Here is a 20,427-nt window from a genome sequence, read left to right on the forward strand (position 1 = left end):
CAGGTCTAAATGCATGCCTGTAAAACCTTCACCCTTTACTTCCTAAGGTGTCTTTTTTACTATTCATTTGCCACAAAGCGCTCACACTTTAGTTCCACTGACATTTTCTAAGTTTATTGCCCCACGATTTTCAGATAACCACTATTAAATGCAGCCATTTAATTTCTGACAAATAAATTAAGGCTGATCCCAAAAGCTTGCATTTCCAACTTTTTCTCAGTCACCGCCCATGGCAAAAAACATATATCCAAAGTAAGCTAGCTCCCTCCAAGACAGCTTTACAGAATGTCAGGTTTTGTCTGAGCAATATAGTACAAAATATCAAAGGTGTGGAAAATTCTGGGAGTAAAATAACTGATTCCATGTAAGTAAACATGTAGCTGCACATATCCCCATATAGGTATGTTTCATCAGTTTGTTTTGTTTGGTTTTTATCTTATTTTTCCTTCATAGTCTAATGGTCTTGGAAATTTTTCATTATATTTCCAATTGTTTATAATTTTGTGCTGATTAATAAAATACTTAAGGGTAGTTCTATTAATGGTGAGTTTTGTGGCTTGAATGCAACAGAGAAATAATAACTAGCAATGGAAAATCAGGAGGACTTTGAACATCCACACACAGAGCCCAGAAGAGAACTGTGAACTTCGGGTTTAGTTTGAAAGATAATCGCATATGGCCTGGCTTTCTTTCTATTATACTTTTTTAATTTAAAAATGTAGTTGAATGTCCATTGGGACCACCCTGTGCTTTGAATTTAAGTGAAATTGGACCACACCTTCCACCCAAGGTGATTGGGAACTGTGGCCTCCCCCTAAACGTCCTGACCACCTCTGCCTAACTCTTATCCCTGCGGAATCCCCACCATGCTCACATTTGAGCTCCGTCTTTTCTTGGCAATGATGTCCTTTTACATGATTTTGTGCAATAGCCAAGCATGCGGGCATTGCAGACTTGAGTGGCACTCTGGGAGGGGGAATGGAGGCAGCATCACATAGCAAACAGCTTGAAGTCTGTAGAAGATGATGGAGACCCTGGGAATATCTCACTGCTGAGTCCGTCCCCTGGCCGCAGGTCCTGTGTGTCTGTCCTTCATGGCCTCCAGGGCCCTGTCAGTCCCCCAGTGCTCTGGGAGATACCCAAGCCACCCATTTCTATTACGGCCAGAGGAGCTGCTTAGCAATTTTTAAATTAGCTTTGTTGCAATTTACTCACCCTCTGTCTTTATAATGTCTCATTTAAAGTGCACTTAAGAGTATAGAGCTAAAGAAATGGCACTTCCCTTCCCTCTCTCTCTCTCCTTCCCTCCTTCCCTCCCTCCCTCCCTTTCACCCTCTCTCCCTGTCTCCTGCTATGAGCCTTCCTCACCAAGCACATCTATTTATATTTTAATGGTGGAGCCCACCACCTTCTGAATGGACTGACACGCAGGAAGTTATGAATCGCACAACATGCCAGTGTTTCAGGAATGTTCATGAACATCTGAGTGAGATTGCCTAAGACTATCTTTGACTCAGTGCTGAGTATGCTCCAGATGCTATCTAGGCATAAAGGAATAAATGAAACAAGGCCACCCAGTGAGAGCAAGCAAAGGCCACCATCCAGAGCTCCTCATAGTGAGGAGTTGGCCACTGTCCAGAGCTTGTCACAGCATGGGGTCGGCCACCATCCAGAGACTCTAAGGCAAGCAGCAGAGGAGAGCACTTTCCAGGGGACAGGAGATCTGGATGTGCCTGCTGGAGGAAGCTGACTAGAAGAGGACGCCCTGTGTCTCTGCTTAGGGGAGCGCGTTTGGCTCTCTCTGGGTGGTCTGAGTTGGAAGCAGGAGCAAAGATTAGGGGATCTGCCAGTTACTTGTTGAGTCCTGACCCATTGTTGGGGCCCGTTGTTGAAGAGGTTGTGGTGGGCCCCTCTGGCTGGTGGCTGCAAACTGTGGATCGGGCTTCTATTGTCTCTGTGTCTGGTCATTGTCAGCTTGTTATGTTCAGTCTCTCGCAGTGATATAGGTCCTGTCACTATCCCCATTTCATAGATGAGGAAACTGGGGCATCAAGAGATACAGTAACCACTCTGAGGCCATGGCCAATAAAGGACAGAATCAAGATTTAAACACAAACAGCCTCATTCCAGAGCCGGTCCTTCCAGCTGATTCCACCAAGCATGGTCTCAAGACCATGGGAGCAGGGCTCTTACCGAGACATAAACGAGTCTCAGACAAAGATTCATTGAATGAACACATTTCAGGGGTTCCCATCAAGGCTTCAGAGACCCTATAACCAGCTCCCACTTTTTATTCTCCACCTCCACAAGCCAGCAATGGGGTTTCCTACACACCTGAAATTTGGAACAAGGAATCGTAACCCTCACATTCCTGACCCAAAGCCACTCATCACAGGAGCCACACAGGGGCATTCCTGTTTTATCGCCGCCATCAATTGCTAAATACCAGGTCGCTCTGTCACCTGTCCACAGCTCTGCCAATCTGCTTCCTGACGTTTTTTTGTTATTATGACTTCCATTTGTTTTACAAAGAGCTGTGGGTTTCTCTGTTCCTGTCTCTCCCTGATAAGCATTCTGCTAAATGAAATACAATGAGGCTATTGGTGCAAATTACTGAGGAGATAATGTTGCCTGACACTGGGGTCAATGGTGTTGTTAGCAATGGGAAGGTAGTTACCGTTAAACAAAAGACCGTTCACATGAGGGAGCCTGCACGTGATTGGCTGGTCACAGAGGGTAAAATTATAAATATGCTAATATGTCTTGCTATAATAATATGACTTTGTTGTTAATAAAATATTGAAAAATTATAATTGTATCTAAATATGGTAGACAGTGCTGTTGAAATTCTTATCTGATATTTGATTGTACTTTAAATTGTTATTCTGATAGCCATAATTTAAAGAAAACAAAAAAAAACTACATAAGGATAACTGTTATTATTGTCATTTTTTAAAGTACAAAATGCCTCCTTTTTCACTTGGGATCTTTTAAGAAAAAGCTTTCGAATTCAACTCATGATGCAAATCATTCTGGGGTAAACATGAGTTTTTTTCTGTCTTTTTTTTTCTTGATTTTGACTGTAAAATGTATATCCAATTTACAAAGAATGGATAAGTCCCTATTGTAGACATTTATACATAAACAGCCACACTATTACTTACAAACTAAATTATACTGGTTGTATTGAAACATCAGACCACAACCTATAAGGCAGTATTCAGGGTTGAGACAACATTATGACAACTCACGTGAGTTCACTAGAGAGGGATCCAATCTGGGGGACCAGTAGGGCAGGCTTCCTGGAGGGTGAACACCTGTTCTGAGGGACAGGTGTGCTCTAGACCGACTGGAAATAGGTGCTGTGGTTCAGGAAATGGTACGAATCACAGCAGTGACAGTCCCCCTACAGGCACCTATCACATGGCAGGTAACATGCTTGCACGGCTCCTCACCTAGTTCTCACAGGCATTTCTAGTTGCAGCATAATTTGAGGAGACTAAGGTGTTAACTGACTTGCCAGTTGTCAAATAGTAGTGCCAGAGCCAGGGCTCAAACCTGTGTCTGTCTGACTCCAAAACCCCTCCTTATAGGGAATGCTGAAGCCAGCATGGCTTACGCAGAAAAGAACAAAAGAAGACATGGGAAGTGATTTGGAACATAAACTAACATTTTACTGATTTATAAACATGTCTGCTCCTGGTGTCCTAATGGCCCAATACAATTTCCATTGAGAAACACTGTTGAATTATGCTTTCACTACCGTGTATTGTAACGTTTATCTCTGCATCAAGCTGAGAACTAGCTACCTAATTAGAGAAGTCCAAGTAATATAATGATAATTCAACCAAATATTGCTGCCAACATGTTTGCCAAAGATAGACTGGGAGGAAGATGGATCCCATTGCTCTCGCTAAAAGAAGCCCCATCCAGACGCCCTTATCTGAGCAGGTGAGCCAATCCTCCTGATGCTCAGCATGAGCTGGTCATGGTGCTCTGGTCCCCTTCTTGGAATGTCCTTGGCCAGCGAAGCCATCTCTCCCAAAATGGCCACTGCCCGGGAAGTCTGATTGGAGGGGGAGGCACCAGCCTCCCTCCCAAGAACGCAGCTGTGCAGTTGCTAATGCCCCTGACCCCTCTTCAGTGCCTGTGGCCAGAGCTGGAGCCCACCTGAGACACAACCCCACCTGAGACATCTCCTCCACGTCCTGCATGCCTGGACTCCATGTCTGTTTTCCCCGTGGGCAGCCCCCACAACGCTGTGCACCACCAGCCTGCTCAAACCTAGGACCCCACACCTCTCAGGGGAGATCCCATGATCAGGATGGTCCAGGCACCAGGTCAAAGCTTAGGTTTCACAGAAATGGATTAAGGGGTCTCACTCTCAATCTCTACTGTCAGTGTTGAACTTGACCTGAGCTCTGCTGTGCTGGAGAACAGCCACAGTTTAAAAAATCCCCACCCCATAGCACTTAGGTGAGGCTCATGGATGACTCCATCTGTTCCTGGACACACCAGAAGCAGATCTCCCAAACCCCACTCTTTGCCCCATCAATGATCAACTGAGCTGCTCGGCCCCATAGATCAATCGGGACAAAATGACCCCCACCTTGACTTGACCAAACCTCAGCGAGGCTTCTTTCCCCCTGGCCCTTGATGTTGACCCTGACCCTTGAGCTTGAGCTATATCAGAACACAGAAGCACGCTCCCAATAGCCCCTCCAAGAACCCGCTGACCACAGAGGAAAACCTGGGCAGTTCCCCATGTGATGACACCCCCACTGGCGCCAGCGCCACCTACATGCTAGCTGTGCTCACAGTCCTCCTTATGACAGATAAATGCGCTCTGTCTGACCTTTACGATCCTCATAGATGCTAAGGTCAGACCCTGCTCCAATTATAATACCCCCACCCTACCCCCACTGCAATGCTCTTTGCCAATAAAGTCATCTGTTATCTGGTTCCTGGTTTGTTTTTTCTTTGACACTATTATTCCTTTTAAAGTGGACTGTAAAGAAATAGAATAGGGCCCCATACAGTGTCCGCACTCATTTTGGGATTAGTTACACAGCTGGAATCGCTTTAGATTTCTTGCCCACCTCGTAAACCATCTAAACTTTGTATCATCTCTAAGGCTCCTCTCATCCACCTGGCAAACTCTTACCACACTGTGGACTTGCACGTCTTCACCTCCTTCCAGAAATGCCCTTTCCTTAAGAGCTGATGCCCTTACTTAAGGAAGTCTCACGCTGAGTAGAAAGATTGGTTCTTTTGAAAGTGTAAACGTTAATCTCAGTCCACTTCCTGGAGCCACATGGAGTGAAGTGGCCCAGCTGCCTTAGAACGGGTGCCAACACTTGAAAGCAGATTTCAGGGCTCTTCTTTGCGTCCTCGTCAGGCGCAACCAGACAGCTCCGGCAGGCCCTCTCAGTGGACTGAGCGTAGTAGGGCTGACCACAGTAGTTATGGATCGATTTGTGTTCCAGGTCATGCTGATCACTCTTCTCTGAATAGATTGTAAGTTGACATTGTCACTTCCTTAAAGGGACCCCAGATACATACTTTGTGATTTGCTTTCACTTGCTTCGTGAACGTTCAAGCTTACTGTCAACTAAAAGTCTCAACTTTCCAAGAGGGCTCTCCAGATCTGAACTTCAGCAGTTGATTTGTTGTTGTTTTCTCTAAATGTGAGCCCTGAGTAAAAGCCCTGCTACATGTTCTTTCCTTGGCCGTGGTCCACCATTGCCACCTGTCTGTCAGGATTCCTGAGGTCAGGGAAAAGAAAAAGATTACAGTGCAAAAAATAAGGTGAGGGTTATAAAGAAATCCATGGGAAATAAGTGCAAAATGAAGAGGTCCCAAAATAAATATGGAGGAAGCATTATTTTCAGGGACAAGGTAAAAGTCACATAAAACTAAACAATTGCTGGGTAAGGGGGGATGGGGAGACGTTCCCCTTTACTTTGTCCAATTGTAAGATGAGCAGCATGTCCATTGAAATATTCATTGTTAAAAGCAAAATATTGCCCACCAGAAACACGCATTGTACAAAGTAGAATCTCTCTTGGCAAAGCCATTTGTCTCTTTCCCGTCTCCAATATGGATTTTTCAGTTGCTTTATATATGCCAGTCAAGTAGAAGGAAACATAAAAATAAACTGATCTTAACTGCGTTCTCTGTCCCATATTAGACACTAAAACTGAGTTATGTTCCCACATATTCCCAGCTGGCCGATAATCACTTTCAAGCCTTTTATTTATGAGATGCATCTAGGAAAGGAGTACAAAACACATAAAATTCTTAAGCAGCAGTAAATAGGCTAAAAATTATTAGATCTGCATCATTATTACTATAAATTTTTATGTTTCTATTTTAAAATTTCACCTAAGTCTAAGGGGATTTTCCATTTAATTAATTAATGTTCCTGCCCAATAAATATGGCAAAAAAAAGAATCATTCCAAGACTTGACTAGAGTCTTCCTTCCAGCACAACTTGCATAAGTTTAGAGCATCACTACCCTAAATATATGGACACAAGGCCACCCCTTTGTGTCTAGAGAAAGAGCCCAACACTCAGGAACTGTGATCTGAAAAGGGGTATTAAGTTTGTTTTCCTGCCCTGCCATTGGCTTTACTTATGGGTTTATTTATTTGATTTGTTGAAGTACAGCTTTAATTTGTGGCTCCAAAGCATCTCCCATAAGAGGAAAGTTAGTGAGTAAATGAATTCTGGTATCTCTTTCTGGTATCTCAGTCTGTGATGTCAACAGGATCCTCCTGTGAAATACAGAATTGAAGAGGCACACAAAAGTCCCGACAGGTTGGCATGCACAATAGTTTCATCTCTGACTACAAGTCGGATGGCAGTGAAGTTAGCACAGCCGCTTCTGAGTGCAGTGCTCCAAAATGTCATGGTTTATGGGCATAACGTGTGTGTTTATTGGGTGTCTGTCAGCTCTGGGTTCGACAGAATTTGCATCCTAGTCATAGGACAACACGTACATTCTAAGACCTTTCAAATTAAGAAACGTATTGCATGGACCGCTATCATCTTGACATTAATACACTTGAATAAAAACGGAATTTTTAATAGAAACCACACTGAATACTCTCTAGTTTCCTTCTTGTTAATCATTAAACAGAAATGTGTTAAAATGTATTGACCTGGGACAGGTATTTCTACTTAGAGTTATCAGCTGGATGTCCACGTGAGAACACCAGGATCTGGAGACAATAAGGATTTTCTCCCCAGAAATATTATTTGTGTCCTCATGTGCCACCTTTCAGAGAAATTTTGTGTTTGATACAAAACCTATCTGGAGTAGCTTTCTGCTCACTCCCTTGGTACATATTGGCCCAGAATTTCTGTGCTTTTGCTTTTGGCAATTGGCACTTTATTTTCCTAATTCAGAGTCGGTGCACATTTGTTATTTGATGATCTTGGGTTGTGGGCGGGAGGGAGGATGTTGACTGCAGCAAATGTCTGTCATCGAATTTTGATTTTCATCCATGGGCGTCTCTCCCAGAGCTGTGAGCTTTGTTCATGAGATTAACCTTCCAAAAGAGTAACGGCTCACTCCTGGGTATAGGGTGTACGTGTATGGGAAGTCACGCTTGTGGGGGAGTGGGGACACCATAAAGCTCACAAATGAGACAGCAGAGTTCAAAAGAGCAGTGGCCCTATTCTAGCTCTAACCCTTGAGCTTGAGTTAGTATCACTCAAAGACTAAGGGTCCTTGTTTATAACGTGAAGGCTTGGAACACATCCTCTTAAGTGTCCCCACCAGCCCTAACATTGTACACACTTAACCTGAGAAGTGACTTCACACTCAGGCACAGCACAGCCATGCATTTGCACCAAGGTGGAGCAGACTGTTTTAATATCGATAAAGCATTAGTCATTCACTTTTTCCTTTATTATTTGGCCTTTTTAGGTTTGTTTATTGTTTTTTTGTTTTCTTTAAGCTTTTTGTATCTTATTTTGTCAATTGTTGGTTAACCCATATTTACAAAGCTTTTTTCATATACTTCCTTTCAGAAGTTGTATAGTTTTCAATTCTACATTTAATCTGTGTTCATTTTTTTTTAGTTTCAGGTGAACAAAACAATGTAATAGTTAGACATTTACATTCCTCACAAAGTGATAGCCCCTCCCTCAATCTACTACCCATCTGACATTGTATATAACTGTTACAGTTCCATTGATTCTATTCCCTATGCTGTACTCCATATCCTGTGACTATACACAAATATATATACATATATATATATGTATATATATTACATTATAGTTGACATTCATTATTATTCAGCTTCCGCTTCAGGTGTACAGCACAGTGGTCAGGTATCTACACCATCCATGAAGAGCCTGGCACCAATAGGTTGTACCTAGGCTATGAGGCAATCCCATCACAATATGGCACATGGATGAAGCCAGAAGAAAGATTAATAAGGCTTAGGGAATATTTTAATGTGGGCAACAGTAGAATAACTACTAAAATCCTATTTCATAAATCCATCTCTATCATTTGATTGAAAATACCAATTTTGCCCATGTTCTTGCTGAATGAAGACAGGTGATTAGGTAGCAAATTTGTAGATAGTAAAACTTATAGGAACTCATTCAACATACAGAATACATACACAGTCAGAAAAGAAAATTGAACCCAGTAAAATGTAGTGTAACTTGGTGGAACGAGCATTATCAGCATAGATTCTATCTGATTTAAGCCATCCAGAAGAAGAAACAGGAATGTGAATGATATTTATGGGAAATAAATGCACCGGCAGGCATAAAAAAGTGAACTTATTTATTATATTATTACATAAAAGAATGTTGATACACTTCATTCCCATAGATAAAAATGCCCAAATTTACCAAAATTTTGTCAGGTAGGTATAAATGATCCCAACCTTCAGTGACTCCGCCTCAGGGGCTGTTTCACACTCAGCAGTGGATGGGGTGGGAGTTTATTATAAAAAGAATGAACACCTGTGCCAATCGTAAGTCATGACACACTGAAGAAAATCACATTGGGTCATTTCCTTAGTTTTATAAGGGACATTATAATGTATGCCCTCATTGCATCCAATATTAAGTAAAACCACTGTCTTCAATTCCTTCAGTATGTATAGCCTCGAGGTTCCAATCCAACTGCAGACAGCAATGGGTCTTCTAGGTATTTGTTGGATGGTCTCTCCACACGTTATCCCAACACACTCCCCATTCCCTGTGTCATGGCTTACTGCCTGTGTTCTAAAGAACAGACTCTTTTAATATCGATACAGCATTATTCATTCATTTTTTCCTTTATTATTTGGTCTTTTTTGGTTCATTTATTGTTTTTTTTGTTTTCTTTAAGCTTTTGTATCCTATTTTATCAATTGTTGGTTAACCCATATTTACAAAGCTTTTCTCATATTTTTGCAGAAGTTGTATAGTTATCAATTCTGCATTTAATCTGTGTTGATTTTTTTTTTAGTTTGTGGTGTACAAAACAATGTAATAGTTAGACATTTACATTCCTCACAAAGTGATAACTCTCCTCCCCCCAATCTACTACCCCTCTGACATCGTATATAGCTGTTACAGTTCCATTGATTCTATTCCCTATTCTGTACTCTATATCCTGTGACTATATATATATAGTTGACATTACATTATAGTTGACATTCATTATTATTCAGCTTCCGCTTCAGGTGTACAGCGCAGTGGTCAGGCATCTACACCATCCATGAAGTGGTCTCCCTAATAGGACAAGTGCCCATCTGACACCTTACAAAATCTTTACATTATTGATTATATTTTCCAAACTGTTTTTCATATCCCTGTGGCAATATTGTGGCTACCAATAATATGTGCAAGGTTTGGGCCCATGTTCATTTTTCTGCATCTGGATTTCCAACTGTCCAGGACCATTTCTTTCAGAGACTGCCCTTTCTCCATGGTGCCATTTAGCATCACTGTTGAGAATGTTTGGGTCCCTTTCCAGACTCTTCATGTTGTTGCCTTGATCCACACTTCTACCCTCACAAGGACCACTCTGTCTTGATTACTGTTTTAGCTTTATTAGAAAACTTGAAATGTGGTCAACTGAAACATGAAACGTTTTTCTTTTTTTTTTTTTTTTAAATTGTTCTGGCTATTCTTGATCATTTGCTTTAAAATATATTTTAGAATCACTTCGCAAATTTCCAGAATAAAAAAGTCTGCTAGGATTTTGATTGATTGTGCAACTCTATAGATCAGTTGGGGAAAGACTGATGTAACAATATCTAGTCTTCCAATGCATGGGTATGCTGTATCTCTACATTTGTTGAGGTCATCTTTAATTTGCCTCATCAATGTTTTGTATTTTTCTTTTTTACTTTTTTTTAATTTATTGGGGTGACAATTGTTAGTAAAATTACATAGATTTCAGGTATACAATTCTGTATTACATCATCTATAAATCCCATTGTGTGTTCACCACCCAGAGTCAGTTCTCCTTCCATCACCATATATTTGATCCCCCTTACCCTCATCTCCCACCCTCCACCCCCCTTACCCTCTGGTAACCACTAAACTATTGTCTGTGTCTATGAGTTTCTGTTTCTCATTTGTTTGTCTTGTTCTTTTGTTGTTTTTGGTTTATATACCACATATCAGTGAAATCACATGGTTCTCTGCTTTTTCTGTCTGACTTATTTTGCTTAGCATTACACTCTCAAGATCCATCCATGTTGTCACAATGTTCCTATATCATCTTTTCTTACAGCTGTTATGAAAGGCAGTGTGGAGGTTCCTCAAAAAATTACGAATAGATTTGCCATATGACCCAGCAATCCCTCTCCTGGGAATCTACCCAAAAAATCTGAAAACATTTATACCTAAAGACACGTGTGCTCCAATGTTCATTGCAGCTTTGTTTACGGTGGCCAAGACATGGAAACAACCAAAATGTCCTTTGATAGAAGAATGGATAAAGAAGTTGTGGTATATATACAACAATGTTTTGTATTTTTCAGCATACACAACCTGCCTCTATTTGTAAGACTTAATATTACTTTACAATTTTTATAAATGGTATTTTTATTTCAATTTACAAGTGCTCATGGCTAGCATATAGAAATACAATTGATTTTTGAATATTGACCTCTCTCCAGCAACCTTGCTAGACTCGCGTAAAGTTCTGATACCATAGTCTACTTGCAGAGCTTTTGGCATTGTCTGCATAGTGTATCATACGATGTGCAAATATAAAAAAGTCTGATTTAGTTATTTCAAATATATTTGTCTTTTATTTACTTTTCTTGCTTTATTACAATGGCTTGAAGTTCAGGTTTCTGTAACTTGGCCAGGCTACAGTCCCCAGTTATTCAAACACTCATCTAGTTGTTGCTATGAAGGGTTTTGTTTTGTTTTTTGTTTTTTGTTTTTTGGAGGTGTGGTTAGCTTCTAAAATGACTTTAAGTAAAGGAGGTGATCCCCAATAGTGTGGGTGGACTTTATCTAATCAGTTGAAGGTCTTAAAAGCAAAACTGGATTATGTCATAAAAATGGATGTGTGAGGTGAGCTTCTTGAAATCTCCCCTGGAATTTACAACAAATTGAACAACTCTAATTCCACAAAGGACTCCCTGTGCAGTAGACAGGCAAAACTAAGAGGTGCGCAACTGAAATCATCTAAAAGTGGGAAAATTGGGCGAGTGGGGGAGGAGGGAAGAGGGAAGTGTAGAGACGCGGCCACACACTCAAGGCGCAGACCTACCTTAGAGCCAAGCTTCCTGCATTTCAGAGCTACCAGGGCCATGGTAGAGAGAAGACCTTGGACTGCTAGGGCTCTGCTTATGGCCCACAATCCTGCCTGGAGGATCAGCATATAACACGGCTGAAACCAAGGCTTACGCAGAGACCTCAGAGGAAAGAGTGAGGGAAGAAGGGTGAGAGCAGTGGTTTAAGCCTTCACTGATGAGCAGAGAACTGAAGGCATAGGCACAAAGCCCAGCCAACCCCTCCCCACCCTCTCAGAGCTTGCCCCACCCCCACGCTCCCAGGGCTAGAAGTGGAACGGTAGCAGTGTCAGATAAAAGAATAGAAAATTTGCAGTTCTGACACCTGTGGCCCACAGCCACAGACTTGCAGCCCAACTAGTTCTGACGAAGGAGAGGGAGCCTTGAGTGCAGGACCGGCTGTGGTGGTGGTCGTCGCCATTGCTCTGGGGCACCTCGCACAACCCACCCTGCCCTGTGACTCAGGTGAACTGTTCACAGAGGAGAAGCCCGCCTTCCAGGGAATCGCCCCATTGTGTGAGAAGCTGGAACAGTGCAGAGAAAACATAACACTGCAGTGTGAGACAGAATAAAAAGCTACAGTCAGAAAGAAATTAAAACATTCTACCAACACCTACAGGAAAACAAAAGAAAGACCTCTTTCTGTCAACCTGTTGCAAAACCACATCCTATAGATGCCTAGGAAGAGAAATAATAATTCATTAATTGCCATGGATAACCAAGGTAACAAGACAGCTCAGATATAAAATGAAAAGTTTCCAGAAAATGAACTTAAAGACATGGAAATATTTGATTTAAAGGACAGAGAATTCAAGATTGCAGTTCTTAAAAAAACTCAACAAGATGCGAGAAAACACAGACAGGCAGTTTAATGAATTCAGAAACACAATCAAAGAACAACATGAACATTTTAACAAAGAGGTTGAAATTTTAAAAAAAAGAACCAAATAGAATTTCTGGAGATTAAGAACTCAATAAAAGAAATGAAGAATGAAATAGCCAGCTTAGGTAGTAGAGTTGACCAGATGGAGGAAAGAATCAATCACATTGAAGATAGAAATCTGAAAATGACACAGATGGAAGAACAGAGACTTGAGCCTTAAAAGAAATGAAAGAACTCTGCAAGAACTTTCTGATTCCATCAGAATGAGCAATATAAGAATACTGAGCATAACAGAAGGAGAACAAAGGGAGAAGCGAACAGAGAGTATATTCAAAGAAATAGTCAATTGAACTTTCCAAACTTGTGGAAAGAACTGGATCTTCGAAGCAAGTAGAACACCTAATTACCTCAATCCAAACATACCTCCTACAAGGCATATTGTATTGAAGCTGTCAAAAATTAACAGCAAAGAAAGAATCCTCCAGGCAGCCGGGGAAAATAAGACAGTAATCTACAAAGGAAAGCCCATTAGATTATCATCAGATTATTCAGCAGAAACTCTACAAGCCAAGAGGGAGTGGAATGAAATATTCAAACTATTGAAAGAGAGAAAGTATGAGCCAAGCTGATATATCCAGCAAACATATCCTTTAGCTATAAAGGAGGAATAAAGACCTTTTCAGACATACAGAAGCTGAGGGAAATTTCTAACAAATGACCTTCACTAAGAAATACTGAAGGAGGCTCTTTGACCATCATAAATAGGGATAATTTGTGACAATAAAAACATAAAAGAGGGAGGAGTAAAGACCTGAACTGGAATATGGGAATGGAAAAAGTAAGCATTCTGAAGAAAATGGAATACTCTGAATATAAAACTTTCTTTTACATAAACTTAATGGTAACCACTCAAAAAAATCCAGAACTGAAATATATAACATAATAAAAGAAGAAACAGAGGGGAAAATCATAGAATACCACCATACTGAAATAATAGATAGCGATAAAAAGCCAAAGAAACAATGGAGACACAGTCTTAGTAGACACCAAAGATAGAATGATAGGAAATCCTCATGTATCAATAATCACCCTAAATGTAAGTGGACTGAACTCACCAATAAAAAAGGCACAGAGTAGCAGATTGGATCAAAAAAACTAAACCCAACCATATGCCGCCTCCAAGAGACACATCTCAGCTACGAGGACAAGCATAGACTCAAAGCGAAAGAGTGGAAGTTGACATTCTAAGCAAACGGTATCCAGAGAAATGCTGGTGTAGCCATAATGATATCAGATGAAAGAGACTTCAGGATAAAAAAGGTAACAAGAGACAAAGATGGACATTTCATGACGCTAAAGGGGATTATACAACAAGAAGACATAACAGTCATCAATATTTATGCCCCCAATCAGGGAGCACTGAAATATACCAATCAACTACTAACAAAACTAAAGTTCAAGGAAATTGACCAAAACACAATTATAGTAGGAAACCTAAATACATCATTGACAGCTATGGAAAGATCATTGAAACAGAAAATAAATAATTAAATAGCAGCCCTAAATGACATATTAAATGAAATGGACATAATTGACATTTATAGAGCACTTCATCCTAAAACATCAGAATACACATTCTTTTCTAGTGTACATGGAACATTCTCAAGGATAGATCATATATTGGGACATAAAACTAGCCTCAACAAATTTAAGAAGATTGAAATCATCCCAAGTATATTCTCTGATCACAAGGTTTTGAAATTGGATATCAACTGCAAAAAGAAAGCAGGAAAAACCACAAATACGTGGAGTTTAAACAACTTACTTTTAAAGAACAACTCGGTCAAAGAAGAAATAAGAAGAGAGATCAGGAGATACATAGAAACAAATGAGAATGAAAATACATCCTATCAAAATGTCTGGGATGCAGCAAAAGCAGTGTTAAGAGGGAAATTTATATCAGTACAGGCCTATCTCAAGAAGGAAAAATCCCAGATAAATAACCCCATATTACACCTTGAAGAACCATAAAAAGAAGAACAAATGAAACTCATAGTAAGTAGAAGGAAGGAAATAATAAAAATCAGAGCAGAACCAAATGAAATAGAGAATAAAAAGACAATAGAAAAATTTAATGTGACAAAGAGCTGGTTCTTTGAAAAGATTAATAAAATTGACAAACCCTTGGCTAAATTCACTAAGTTGAAAACAGCAAAGACACAAATAAACAAAATCAGAAATGAAAGAGGCAAAGTTATCACGTATGCCACAGAAATACTGTATTTCCCCGAAAATAAGACCTAGCCAGACAATCAGCTATACTGCATCTTTTGAAGCAAAAATTAAAATAAGACCCGTTCTTATTTTACTATAAGACCTGGTATAATATAATAATATAATACAATATAATAGCGGGACTTGTATTAATTTTTGCTCCAATAGACACATTAGAGCTGATTGTCTGGCTAGGTCTTATTTTTGGGGAAACGGTACAAAGGATCATCCAAGAATACTATGAAGGACTCTATGCCACCAAATTCAATAACCTAGAAGAAACGGGCAACTTCTTAGAAACATGTAGCCTTCCCAGGCTGAATCACAAAGAATTGGAATATCTAAATAGACCAATCACAAGTAAGGAAATTGAATCAGTCATCCAAAACCTTCCCAAAAGCAAAAGTCTGGGACCAGATGGCTTCGCTAGTGAATTCTACCAAACCTTCAAAGAGGATCTAATACCAATCCTGCTCAAACTCTTCCAACAATTTGAAGAAGAGACAGTACTCCCTAACTCATTTTATGAGGCCAACATTACCCTGATACCAAAACCTGGTAAGGACAACACAAAAAAGAAAACTACACACCAATATCTCTGATGAATACAGATGCAAAAATCCTAGACAAAATTCTAGCAAATCGAATACAACAATCCATTAAAAAGATATTTCATCACGACCAAGTGGGGTTCATCCCTGGGGCACAAGGATGGTTCAACATCCGCAAATCCATCAATGTGATACATCACATAAACAAAATAAAGGACAAAATTCATATGATTATATCAATTGATGCAGAAAAAGCATTTGACAAGATACAACATCCATTTATGATTAAAATACTTAATAAAATAGGTATAGAAGGAAAATACCTTTACATAATAAAGGCCACATACGACAAACCCTCAGCTAATCTCATAATTAATGGTGAAAAACTGAAGCCCTTTGCTCTACGTTCAGGAACACGACAGGGCTGTCCCCTATCAGCTCTGCTGTTCAACATAGTGTTGGAAGTCCTTGCCAGAGCAATCAGGCAAGAGAAAGAAATAAAAGACATCCAAACTGGGAATGAAGAATTTAAATTATCACTCTTTGCAGATGACATGATGCTATATATAGAAAACCCTAAAGACTCCACCAAAAAGCTATTAGAAACAATTAACGAATACAGTAAAGTAGCTGGCTACAAAATCAACGTACAAAAGTCCATTGCATTCCTATATCCTAACAATAAAATCTCAGAAAGAGAAATACAAAAAACAATTCCTTTTGCAATTGCAGCAAAAAGAACAATAAACTTAACCAAGGATGTGAAAGACCTATATGCTGAAAACTGTAAGACATTTTTAAAAGAAATTGAAGAAGACACAAAGAAATGGAAAGACATTCCATGCTCATGGATTTGAAGAATCAACGTAGTTAAAATGGCCATATTACCCAAAGCAATATACAGATTTAGTGCATCCAAAATGGCATTTTTTAAAGAAATAGAACTTAAAATCATCAGATTTGTTTGGAACTACATAAGACCCCAAATAGCCAAAGCAATCTTAAGAAAAAAGCAATGCTGGAGGTATCACACTCCCTGACTTTTGCTTGTACTACAGGGCTACAATAATCAAAACAGCATGGTATTGGCAGAAAAACAGACACATAGACCAATGGAATAGAATTGAGAACCCAGCAATAAATCCACCTCAATATGGACAGATAATTTTTGACAAAGAAGCTGAAAACATACAATGGAGGAAAGACAGCCTCTTCAATAAATGGTGCTGGGAGAATTGGAAAGCCATGTGCAAAAGAATGAAACTGGACTGCTATCTGTTACCATGTACCAAAATTAATTCAAAATGGATCAAAGACCTAAACATAAGAACCAAAACAATAAACTGTGTAGAAGAAAACATAGGTACTAAGCTTATGGACCTTGGGTTCAAAGAGTATTTTATGAATTTGACTCCAAAGGCAAGGGAAGTAAAAGCTAAAATAAATGAATGGAACTATATCAAACTAAATCGCTTCTGCACAGCAAAAGAAACCATTGACGAAATAAAGAGGCAACCAACTGAATGGGAGGAGATTTTTGCAAACAACGCCTCCAGTAAAGTGCTAAAATCCAAAATATATAAGGAACTCATACGACTCAAAAAAAAAAAAATCCAGTTAAAAACTGGGCAGAGGTCCTGAAGAGACCTTTCCCCAAAGAGGGCATACAGATGGCCAACAGACATATGAAAAATGCTCAACATCACTGATCATCAGAGAAAAACAAATAAAAACCACAATGAGATATCACCTCACCCCAGTCAGAATGGCTATCATCAATAAGACAAATAATAACAAATGTTGGAGAGGCTGTGGAGAAAAAGGAACCCTCATACACTGTTGGTGGGAATGCAGACTGTTGCAGCCGCTATGGAAGGCAGTGTGGAGGTTCCTCAAAGAATTACGAATAGAATTACCATATGACCCAGCAATCCCTCTCCTGGGTAGCTACTCAAAAAGCCTAAAAACATTTACCCATAAAGACATGTGTGCTCCAATGTTCATTGCAGCTTTATTTATGGTGGCCAAGACATGGAAACAACCAAAATGTCCTTCGATAGAAGAATGGATAAAGAAGTTGTGGTATATATACACAATGGAATACTATTCGGCAGTAAGAAAAGATGAAATAGGAACATTTGTGACAACATGGATGGATCTTGAGAGTGTAATGCTAAGCGAAATAAGTCAGACAGAAAAAGCAGAGAACCATATGATTTCACTGATATGTGGTATATAAAACCAAAAACAACAAAAGAACAAGACAAACAAATGAAGGAACAAAATTTCATAGAGACAGACAATAGTTTAGAGGGTAAGTGGGGTGGTGGGTGGGAGATGAGGGTAAGGGGGATCAAATATATGGTGATGGAAGGAGAACTAACTCTCGGTGGTGAACACATAATGTGAGATATAGATGATGTAATACAGAATTGTACACCTGAAATCTATGTAACTTTACTAACAATTGTCACCCCAATAAACTTTAATTAAAAAAAAAAAAAGCAAAACGAGGCTTCCTGGAGAACAAATTCTACGTCAAGACGACAGCACTAAATCTTTCCCTAGAGTCTGCACTGCTGGCCTGCCCTGCGGATTTCAGCCTTGCCCAGCCAGGCTGCACATCATGACGTAGGCCCACCCCTGCAGATATACTGTCGGGACTGGCTAGGAGCTCCAGTACAGTGTTGGGGGCAAGTGCTCATATTGGACATCGTTGCGTGTTCCCAGGGTCAGGGGGAGCACGTGTGTCCTTCAACATTAACGGATAATGTGCCTGGTGATTTGCCCACAGATGCTGCTCAAGAGACAGGTCTTTCTATTGAAATAATCAGGTGCCCTCAGTAGGCTTCAGCCTCCTGGACTTTGAAGTGATGGAAGGATCAGCTGATGCCACTGTCCCCTTCCACGTAACATGCTGTGAAGATTCATAGAATGCGCATAAGGGAAAGGGGAGGGCTGCTTGTTTTAGTGTATTGCTAGGGACAAGAAGAGAAAGCTTAGTTATGATAGGTCCCATTGGAGTGGAGGTACTGAAAGAAATACAGGTATTTCTTGTTCAGTTATGAAATAGTGTTTGTTCCAGGCACTCATCAAATAAAAGCCACCCAACAATTATTCATTAAAGTCTATAAAAGATTAGTGATATACCAAAAATAAATAGGCCCAGAGACTATCCATCAGAACACTCTGGGGAGAGTTAGTCATATAGTCAAATAAAATCTGAATCCAATGATTCAGATATTTACATAAAGGTGAGTTATATTAAAAAGTCAGGCACACATTTTTCCCCAATTAGAATTCACATTTCTTGTAGGCTGTGAGTTAGACTTCAATCTTGACAGATTTAAGTGGTAATCTGTTATAGTATGAGATGGCATGAAATGTATTTATTGACATTTCAAATTACAGCATTTTCAATGAGAAAGGTATCTAATTTTGAGCTGCTGAAACAGCATGGCATAGTCGTATATATCTTGCTGAATAGTAATCGTTCAGAGATACAGGTTCTTATTAGAGCAGGTATCTCAGATGGGAGTGCCATGTACAAAAAATGATGCTAAATAGACAGCAAGTTGCCATCACAATTAGTCACGTGCTGCACTTCTGGTTTAAAATGCTAAAGAATCCTATGATAGCTCTGCACTTAATAATTGTGCCAGCTCAATTAAGAAATACGAAATCATTATTTCCTGACATTAATGAAGTCAGCTTTTCAAGCACAATTTGAATAGGCAATTGAACAACGGGACTCAAAAATGCATTAAGACCAGGTCAGCTGCTTGGCGTCTCCAACAATATGTCCACAATTCCATGAAGGGTAATCTTAAACCATTTTTCAGAACAGCCCGTACATCTTTATCTTAAAATTCCAAATGTTTCAACAATAGATGATTGTTGAGAACTAGACAATTATTTTCAGCACCCATTGATTAATGACTTAGTCTATGACACAGGGAGAAACTGTAGAACAAAGGAGTCCATTATAATAATGCACAGGCATTAAACCATCTTCATTAATACAATCTTCCCAATGCAGTTTAGCATAAAACCAAATATACCATAAAAAAAGCGGAAAGGTGAGAATTTTAAGTATATTTTGAAAACCCGCTTGATAAAAAAGATTAAATAATGTTACTGCCCTCTATTAAAATTCTCTCTCTTTCTCTCTCTCTCTCTCTCTCTCTCTCTCTCTCTCTCTCTCTCTCTCACACACACACACACACACACACTTAACCAGTAAAAATTGTTATGAAATTGTATTTTTAGCACCTCAAGAAATTGTTGATAGTCTTAAATTCATATGCTTGTGGTCATTATTGGCATTCGGAAGACCAGTATTTTGTGTAATTACAATCTCTTGAATAACAAATACAATAATAACAATAGTGATTCTGGCTATCTCATTTCAGAAACCTTCCACATTGGGTGATTTATGTAATCAGAACAAGGAAGACATGGCTTGAGGAAACAAGATGGTTTTTTAAATGTTGCTTTGTAATTAAATTCCAGTTCATGGCAGAACTGTTGCAAAAGCTATCATTTAACTTTTTCTAGAGCCTTAGCTGTCAACAGCTCAGCTCACCATCAAATATATTCATTCACAAATTAGTGTTTTTGCTTCACCACACACAGTGACAAAGGGAACCGAATTCATAGGGAACCCAAACAGAGCAGCCTCAGGGCACCTGAGACCTAACACCTGGGGACTCCCTAGGGCTGGGTCCTCCCTAACCTCTCCATTCCATTTTCACCATTGCCCTAGGAAGTGGGGCCACAGACTTTTCCATATTACAAGCAAAGACACTGAGGATTAGAGAACTTAAGAAAGTTGTCCCAGGTCTTGGTTTTTTATGTGACTACTAGAAAGTTCAAAATTCTGTAAGTGGCTCACATATGATTTGCGTTACATTTCTATTGGGCAGCACTGGTCTAGGCCATAATAAT

The sequence above is a fragment of the Rhinolophus sinicus genome, linkage group LG02, assembly GCF_036562045.2.
Source record: "Rhinolophus sinicus isolate RSC01 linkage group LG02, ASM3656204v1, whole genome shotgun sequence".
Taxonomy (NCBI): Eukaryota; Metazoa; Chordata; class Mammalia; order Chiroptera; family Rhinolophidae; genus Rhinolophus; species Rhinolophus sinicus.